The following is a 9,694-nucleotide window of genomic DNA, read 5'->3' as shown; positions in this document are numbered from 1 at the left end:
CCATAAGGAAACGTGTTTCTTTACACCATAAAGTTCTAACTTTGCTGTCCTTATTGGACGCCAAAGTATAATATAAAAACACAAAGAGGAAAAAGGAAACAATAATCAAAACTGAAAGCTGCACAACTGTGATGGAATGTGGTAAAGTACTTTGTTGTATTTCATTACAACTGTTCTGTACCTGTACTTTAATTTCTACTGTAATTTTCTTGAGGCCTACTTTTACTTTTACTCCAATTCATTATAAATCAGTTATCTGTACTTTCTTCTCCACTACACAGTGATTTGTGTTTTATCTGACCGCTGCCCAACTACCGCTCTGCACGCTGCAGCACACTCCCTTGTCCGTACTGGACTGCAGTATTAACCCTTTGATGCATAATAGCCACTACAGTGGACAGGTACTCAAAATTGTTATTTATTTATTTTTGCTATTAAGCACAGCTGTTGAAGACTTTATTGCATTTGAGCCCCTCCATTTGGACTTCGGTAAGCCAAGCCAACACATTTCATGTTCAGATTGCACGCTGTCCACTGAGGTGGACATGTAAGAAATTATTTGTAAATTATAAAATTTTACAAAAAATATTTGTCGAAATTTGTTTCATTCACACCTAAAGATGAATCAAAAAATTGTTAAAAAAATCGTGGTTGAAGATTTCATAATTCATGCATCAAAGGGTTAACACAGAAATGTCAAAAAGCCCATGGGGCAATCAGGTTTTAAAAGAGCGTTTCTTCTTCAATACGTTCACATTTTACTTCCCAAGTTGCAATAGAGAAAATCCACCTCATGTATCTGTGACTTACTTGCAATTCAGGGATCTAACTAAAGATTGTCATTAAGATTTCGTTCCGGAGCAAGGCTCTGCATCCTGCGGCCATGATGGCACGTCGCAAGTCTTTGCCGCTACCCTACCAGCTAAAAGAAATGTGGGCCTTTTACTGGAATGGCATCAAAATGCACCAATAGGTCTTTTCCACAAAGACCCAAATAGGTTGTTGGAGAAACACATTGCAATTTATTGCTGCCAAACACAAGAAAAGCTGAACTCACAAACTAAGAAAAATCGAGGGGCCGGCACCTGTTTGCAAGGATTTCACCCACAGAGCCCGGCCAGACACAGCCCGAACAGGGGGGCGTGGCTCCCACTTTCCATGGGCCCACCACTCATAGGAGGGACAAAGGAAAAACGAGGTACTTCTCTCAACTGAGGTGAAGGTGGCCTTTTTGTACATCCAAATGTGAAATAATATCGTTTGTACTTTCTGATGTCTGCGATCTGAACAAATTTGGATTAAAGCGCATGAACCAATTCTTCTGTGTCACTACACAAGCTCCCCTCTCCGCTTTGGCCCACGGAGCCCGGCCAGACACAGCTCAAACTGGGGATGAGGGCGTTTTACTGGAACGGCCTCAAATTGCAGCATTCCATTCAATGGCAGCCAAGAGCACATCTGTCTCTGCACCCCTAAAAGGGAGGACGGAAGGACAGGCCTTCGCTTACGGCCATACCACCCTGAACACGCCCGATCTCGTCTGATCTCGGAAGCTAAGCAGGGTCGGGCCTGGTTAGTACTTGGATGGGAGACCGCCTGGGAATACCAGGTGCTGTAAGCTTTTGTCCTTGTCTTTTGAGCCAGCAGAGGGTGCTGTTACTCACTCGCCCTTCTGAGAAACAACACATTACAGACCTCAAACAGTTACAACAGCATTTTGCACTTTTCCTTAACCCTTTGATGCATAATAGTCACTACAGTGGACAGGTACTCAAAATTGTTATTTATTTATTTTTGCTATTAAGCACAGTTGTTGAAGACTTTATTGCATTTGAGCCCCTCCATTTGGACTTCGGTAAGCCAAGCCAACACATTTCATGTTCAGATTGCACGCTGTCCACTGAGGTGGACATGTAAGAAATTATTTGTAAATTATAAAATTTTACAAAAAATATTTGTCGAAATTTGTTTCATTCACACCTAAAGATGAATCAAAAAACTGTTAAAAAAATCGTGGTTGAAGATTTCATAATTCATGCATCAAAGGGTTAACACAGAAATGTCAAAAAGCCCATGGGGCAATCAGGTTTTAAAAGAGCGTTTCTTCTTCAATACGTTCACATTTTACTTCGCAAGTTGCAATAGAGAAAATCCACCTCATGTATCTGTGACTTACTTGCAATTCAGGGATCTAACTAAAGATTGTCATTAAGATTTCGTTCCGGAGCAAGGCTCTGCATCCTGCGGCCATGATGGCACGTCGCAAGTCTTTGCCGCTACCCTACCAGCTAAAAGAAATGTGGGCCTTTTACTGGAATGGCATCAAAATGCACCAATAGGTCTTTTCCACAAAGACCCAAATAGGTTGTTGGAGAAACACATTGCAATGTATTGCTGCCAAACACAAGAAAAGCTGAACTCACAAACTAAGAAAAATCGAGGGGCCGGCACCTGTTTGCAAGGATTTCACCCACAGAGCCCGGCCAGACACAGCCCGAACAGGGGGGCGTGGCTCCCACTTTCCATGGGCCCACCACTCATAGGAGGAACAAAGGAAAAACGAGGTACTTCTCTCAACTGAGGTGAAGGTGGCCTTTTGGTACATCCAAATGTGAAATAATATCGTTTGTACTTTTTGATGTCTGCGATCTGAACAAATTTGGATTAAAGCGCATGAACCAATTCTACTGTGTCACTACACAAGCTCCGCTCTCTGCTTTGGCCCACGGAGCCCGGCCAGACACAGCTCAAACTGGGGATGAGGGCGTTTTACTGGAACGGCCTCAAATTGCAGCATTCCATTCAATGGCAGCCAAGGGCACATCTGTCTCTGCACCCCTAAAAGGGAGGACGGAAGGACAGGCCTTCGCTTTTCACCCTGAACACGCCCGATCTCGTCTGATCTCGGAAGCTAAGCAGGGTCGGGCCTGGTTAGTACTTGGATGGGAGACCGCCTGGGAATACCAGGTGCTGTAAGCTTTTGTCCTTGTCTTTTGAGCCAACAGAGGGTGCTGTTACTCACTCGCCCTTCTGAGAAACAGCACATTACAGACCTCAAACAGTTACAACAGCATTTTGCACTTTTCCTTAACCCTTTGATGCATAATAGTCACTACAGTGGACAGGTACTCAAAATTGTTATTTATTTATTTTTGCTATTAAGCACAGCTGTTGAAGACTTTATTGCATTTGAGCCCCTCCATTTGGACTTCGGTAAGCCAAGCCAACACATTTCATGTTCAGATTGCACGCTGTCCACTGAGGTGGACATGTAAGAAATTATTTGTGAATTATAAAATTTTACAAAAAATATTTGTCGAAATTTGTTTCATTCACACCTAAAGATGAATCAAAAAACTGTTAAAAAAATCGTGGTTGAAGATTTCATAATTCATGCATCAAAGGGTTAACACAGAAATGTCAAAAAGCCCATGGGGCAATCAGGTTTTAAAAGAGCGTTTCTTCTTCAATACGTTCACATTTTACTTCCCAAGTTGCAATAGAGAAAATCCACCTCATGTATCTGTGACTTACTTGCAATTCAGGGATCTAACTAAAGATTGTCATTAAGATTTCGTTCCGGAGCAAGGCTCTGCATCCTGCGGCCATGATGGCACGTCGCAAGTCTTTGCCGCTACCCTACCAGCTAAAAGAAATGTGGGCCTTTTACTGGAATGGCATCAAAATGCACCAATAGGTCTTTTCCACAAAGACCCAAATAGGTTGTTGGAGAAACACATTGCAATGTATTGCTGCCAAACACAAGAAAAGCTGAACTCACAAACTAAGAAAAATCGAGGGGCCGGCACCTGTTTGCAAGGATTTCACCCACAGAGCCCGGCCAGACACAGCCCGAACAGGGGGGCGTGGCTCCCACTATCCATGGGCCCACCACTCATAGGAGGAACAAAGGAAAAACGAGGTACTTCTCTCAACTGAGGTGAAGGTGGCCTTTTTGTACATCCAAATGTGAAATAATATCGTTTGTACTTTCTGATGTCTGCGATCTGAACAAATTTGGATTAAAGCGCATGAACCAATTCTACTGTGTCACTACACAAGCTCCCCTCTCTGCTTTGGCCCACGGAGCCCGGCCAGACACAGCTCAAACTGGGGATGAGGGCGTTTTACTGGAACGGCCTCAAATTGCAGCATTCCATTCAATGGCAGCCAAGGGCACATCTGTCTCTGCACCCCTAAAAGGGAGGACGGAAGGACAAGCCTTCGCTTACGCCCATACCACCCTGAACACGCCCGATCTCGTCTGATCTCGGAAGCTAAGCAGGGTCGGGCCTGGTTAGTACTTGGATGGGAGACCGCCTGGGAATACCAGGTGCTGTAAGCTTTTGTCCTTGTCTTTTGAGCCAGCAGAGGGTGCTGTTACTCACTCGCCCTTCTGAGAAACAACACATTACAGACCTCAAACAGTTACAACAGCATTTTGCACTTTTCCTTAACCCTTTGATGCATAATAGTCACTACAGTGGACAGGTACTCAAAATTGTTATTTATTTATTTTTGCTATTAAGCACAGCTGTTGAAGACTTTATTGCATATGAGCCCCTCCATTTGGACTTCGGTAAGCCAAGCCAACACATTTCATGTTCAGATTGCACGCTGTCCACTGAGGTGGACATGTAAGAAATTATTTGTAAATTATAAAATTTTACAAAAAATATTTGTCGAAATTTGTTTCATTCACACCTAAAGATGAATCAAAAAACTGTTAAAAAAATCATGGTTGAAGATTTCATAATTCATGCATCAAAGGGTTAACACAGAAATGTCAAAAAGCCCATGGGGCAATCAGGTTTTAAAAGAGCGTTTCTTCTTCAATACGTTCACATTTTACTTCCCAAGTTGCAATAGAGAAAATCCACCTCATGTATCTGTGACTTACTTGCAATTCAGGGATCTAACTAAAGATTGTCATTAAGATTTCGTTCCGGAGCAAGGCTCTGCATCCTGCGGCCATGATGGCACGTCGCAAGTCTTTGCCGCTACCCTACCAGCTAAAAGAAATGTGGGCCTTTTACTGGAATGGCATCAAAATGCACCAATAGGTCTTTTCCACAAAGACCCAAATAGGTTGTTGGAGAAACACATTGCAATTTATTGCTGCCAAACACAAGAAAAGCTGAACTCACAAACTAAGAAAAATCGAGGGGCCGGCACCTGTTTGCAAGGATTTCACCCACAGAGCCCGGCCAGACACAGCCCGAACAGGGGGGCGTGGCTCCCACTTTCCATGGGCCCACCACTAGGGATGGGTACCGAATTCGGTACTTTTTAAGGTACCGACCGAATTCCATAGTACCGACCGAGCACCGATTCACGTCATTTCAAACGATGCCTCGTTTCGGTACCCGTCCTTCATAACGAGAACTTGCCAAGACAGCTGTGCATGCGCAAGAGCGTTATGTCGTCGCTCGCTGCGAGCCAGTTGTAAACAGAGCAGCATGGTAGAAAGAACGCACGCTAAAGCTTGGGTCCACTTCACTAAATGTGATGGGTAACTGGGTTATGATGAAACCAGCGACAGCGATCTAAGTGAGACATCCTCATCTTAATCTGCTCCGGTAGGTAAATAAAATATTTAAGATAACGTTAGCTTGATATGTTAGCTTCCGTTCCACTAATGGTGCGTTCGCTTTCTCCTCAGAACTCCGAAGTTCCGACTGGAAGAACATGAACGCGCTCTAAAATTTGGCTTCACTTTACTAAATGCAACGGGTGATTGGGTGAAGATGAAACCAGTGACAACGATCTAAGTGTGAGGCAGCATCGTTTTAATCTGCTCCAGCAGCTAAATAAACTGTTTAAGATTATGTTAGCTTGATATGTTAGCTTCCATTGCTACCGTTGTTATCAGCTAATGGTGCGTTCGCTTTCTCCTCGGAAATTCTAACTTCCCAGTAGGAAAAATCAAATGAAAAAGGACGGCAAAAGGAATGAAGATACACAGTAAATTTAGTTCACAGTAAAGATGTTTGCTTCAGTTTAATTATCAGCTTATAAAACTACAAGGACGATGTTAAAATTCAAACAGTTGTATGTTATTTATCGAGATATTTATCAAATATTGTTATATATTGAGAAAAAAATATATTTAATTATAAAAGAGAATTAAAATAATAAACACTCAAAAGTATCGAAAATTGGTACCGTTAAGTACCGGTATCGATTTCTAGGTACCGCGAATTAGTACCGGATCGATTCAAATGTCAAAGGTACCCATCCCTACCCACCACTCATAGGAGGGACAAAGGAAAAACGAGATACTTCTCTCAACTGAGGTGAAGGTGGCCTCTTTGTACATCCAAATGTGAAATAATATCGTTTGTACTTTCTGATGTCTGCGATCTGAACAAATTTGGATTAAAGCGCATGAACCAATTCTACTGTGTCACTACACAAGCTCCCCTCTCCGCTTTGGCCCACGGAGCCTGGCCAGACACAGCTCAAACTGGGGATGAGGGCGTTTTACTGGAACGGCCTCAAATTGCAGCATTCCATTCAATGGCAGCCAAGAGCACATCTGTCTCTGCACCCCTAAAAGGGAGGACGGAAAGACAAGCCTTCGCTTACGGCCATACCACCCTGAACACGCCCGATCTCGTCTGATCTCGGAAGCTAAGCAGGGTCGGGCCTGGTTAGTACTTGGATGGGAGACCGCCTGGGAATACCAGGTGCTGTAAGCTTTTGTCCTTGTCTTTTGAGCCAGCAGAGGGTGCTGTTACTCACTCGCCCTTCTGAGAAACAACACATTACAGACCTCAAACAGTTACAACAGCATTTTGCACTTTTCCTTAACCCTTTGATGCATAATAGTCACTACAGTGGACAGGTACTCAAAATTGTTATTTATTTATTTTTGCTATTAAGCACAGCTGTTGAAGACTTTATTGCATTTGAGCCCCTCCATTTGGACTTCGGTAAGCCAAGCCAACACATTTCATGTTCAGATTGCACGCTGAGGTGGACATGTAAGAAATTATTTGTAAATTATAAAATTTTACAAAAATATTTGTCGAAATTTGTTTCATTCACACCTAAAGATGAATCAAAAAATTGTTTAAAAAAATCGTGGTTGAAGATTTCATAATTCATGCATCAAAGGGTTAAAGGTAGTAATTTCAAGTAAAAGGTCACTTTCATTTGAAAACACACACACACACACACACACACACACACACACACACACACACACACACACACACACACACACACACACACACACACACACACACACACACATGTCACCAAAACATCTTATTACCATTTATTGTTTATTCTCATTAGTGTAGTTTTATTCGTCATATGGTGATCATGAAATGCCCACACATGTTATTTCTCTAAGACCTTCTGCTTTATTGCTCGGCGTGTGACTTAAAGGCAGCTCTATGCAGCTATTAATTACCTAGAATCACATAAAGGGATTTTTGCCTTTAAGGCATTTTATAGTCACCATCTATGTTACTAACAGAAACCAAACACCTGCGAATCACCACTATTGGATGCTTAAAAAATCTTTTATTCTTAGTCTCTTCTTGTATTCCATTTGAAACGCCTCTTGTTGCTTTCTCTTGTCCTCTGTCTTCCAACACCTCCATCCCTTCTTTCCTTCTCTGTCCATCTTTTCCTCCCAAATCGAAAACCAAATCCTCCTTTCTCACGACTGACAGCTTGAAGTCCTCCAGCTATGGAGGTCAGAGCATCGGTCCTCTTCCAGCCCTCCTCTCCTTCTCCTCCCTCCTGATAGTTCGTGCTTTCCAGAAAGTTTTCCCCTGGGAAGGGCAACAGTGGCAGGTTAACAAGATCCCCTCTCTGCGTCCTCAGTAGTGTCTCTCCTTCCCAACCCATCTCTCCTTCCTCTTCCTGCTCATCAGACTCTAGTAGGGCTTGCAGAACGTCTTCAACCCAACCAGGCAAGTATTTCGGGTGCCTGTGGTTCTGCAGAGTAGAGTGGAGGTCATGGAGGACAGATTCCAGCTCTCGCCTGTTCCTTAAGGGGAAAAAGGTGTTGGAGGAGTGGGGATAAGCTGTGACTGTTTGTGGGATGGGGCAGAGAAGAGCCAGGATGAGAAGCGAGAAATGTGAGGCACCGAGATATAAAGACAGTCTCATCTGAAAACAGAAATGAGTTTTGTTAACACATCTGAAGTCAAACATGTTAAAAAAAAATTCTTAAACTCAGGAATGAGAAGAAACTGCAAACTCAGCAAGAACTCAGAGAAGAAAAATTCCTACTTTTTTATTTCTTACCTTGTGCTGCTTTGGACGGCTTGCTGTATCTTTTGCGACATCTGTTGCTTCTGACCTTCTTAAAAACCGCCGACTTATCCTCTCCACTTTTCCATCTCCCATTGGCCCCTCGGCTCTCTGACGCACTCTGAGATATTAATCAAGTAAGAAAAACTTCATTCTTTCAGCCAAGAGACATGGACCCATTTCCAGCCGAAGGCGAAAATGCTGCGTTTAATTATGACTCCTTGTTCAATGAGAGGCGGGGGAAGGAAACGATTAATTAAAATGTTTCTGATATCAAAACGTATCCAGGTGAGTGACACGTTTCTTTTCTCGTTGTGCTCATTACGAAGGGCATTTTGCTGGGTACACATAAACACACCCGGAAGAATCTCATAATCATCCAGCAATACAATCAAACCAAATTATGCCTTTCTATGAATTAAAATACCATCGATTATACTAGAAACGGCATGCAGGGCTGCATGCGCATTGAGTGTGAATCATTCGATAATTTTAAGAAAGACTCAAGACAGGACGTTGATGTATCCACAAATGCTTTGTTATGGGTAAATAGTTGGAGCGATACCTGGAAGTGGTGCAGATAATTAAAATAAATCAAGAGGAAACTGGATTTTACTTATGAGGGTTGCTAATAAGGGTTTGAGCTGTAAAGGTTACAAATGATTCAACTTGTATACTGGTGAAGGAAACAAGCAGTCAAGATTGATGAATCTGTGTGTTAGGGATTTTATCAATCACCTAATACCTGCAGTCGGAGAGAAAAGAGAGACAACTAACCAGACACGTTACTGTTTGCAATCAGGGCAGTGTGCGCCTCAAACCTTTGCTTGAACACCTGCCCTGATTGCAAACAGTAACGTGTCTGGTTAGTTGTCTCTCTTTTCTCTCCGACTGCATGTATTAGGTGATTGATAAAATCCCTAACATAATCTGGTACTTCGAGCCAGATCCGCGTGCCTCCCAGCGACGTCAAGATCCACACACCGACCTCCCAGTGAAAGCTCAGCGCTGGAGGAGATTCAGGTTGTCGAAAGTTCTCTGGCATTGGCTCTTGGCGCCGCCAAGTGACCCAGGACCCCGGCTTTGAAGGACCAGATTATATTAGGTGATTAATACAATCCCTAACACTGTGATATGTTAATATGACTTTTCTCACAATTCAGTAGAAGGTAATAAAACTAAAATAAATCTAAATAGATTTAAAGCACTTCAATCGAAGTTAGACCAAAGTGTCATCTGCACATTGCGAAATATATAGTATATTTTCTTTAGACGAAGCCTCAGGGAAACAAAAAGTAGAAAACAAATTTGGGCCAAGATTAGAACCTTGTGGAACTTCTTATGTAAAATGGAAAATATTGCATGCAATAGGGTTGTTTTTAGATCTGAAGAAAGCTTTCGATACAGTAAACCATGAAATATT

General features: G+C 42.6%; 3 non-coding genes and 1 pseudogene across 3 annotated transcripts; all 4 read left to right on the top strand.

Annotated features, from left to right (window-relative positions):
* The first annotated feature begins 1,502 nt into the window (after positions 1 to 1,502).
* Positions 1,503 to 1,621, top strand: LOC139064381 (5S ribosomal RNA). Its single transcript, XR_011517450.1, has one exon. It is a non-coding gene; the product is annotated as a 5S ribosomal RNA (ribosomal RNA).
* A 1,241-nt stretch (positions 1,622 to 2,862) lies between these two features.
* LOC139064400 (5S ribosomal RNA) lies at positions 2,863 to 2,979 on the top strand (annotated as a pseudogene).
* Positions 2,980 to 4,226: 1,247 nt separating this feature from the next.
* On the top strand, positions 4,227 to 4,345 carry LOC139064392 (5S ribosomal RNA). The gene has a single exon (XR_011517461.1). It is a non-coding gene; the product is annotated as a 5S ribosomal RNA (ribosomal RNA).
* A 2,237-nt stretch (positions 4,346 to 6,582) lies between these two features.
* LOC139064322 (5S ribosomal RNA) lies at positions 6,583 to 6,701 on the top strand. The gene has a single exon (XR_011517390.1). It is a non-coding gene; the product is annotated as a 5S ribosomal RNA (ribosomal RNA).
* The last annotated feature ends 2,993 nt before the right edge of the window (positions 6,702 to 9,694 follow it).

This window comes from Nothobranchius furzeri, chromosome 19 (genome assembly GCF_043380555.1).
Source record: "Nothobranchius furzeri strain GRZ-AD chromosome 19, NfurGRZ-RIMD1, whole genome shotgun sequence".
NCBI classification, from domain to species: domain Eukaryota; kingdom Metazoa; phylum Chordata; class Actinopteri; order Cyprinodontiformes; family Nothobranchiidae; genus Nothobranchius; species Nothobranchius furzeri.
The sequence above is the reverse complement of the archived record's forward strand: the minus strand, read 5'-3'. Positions and strand labels throughout refer to the sequence as shown.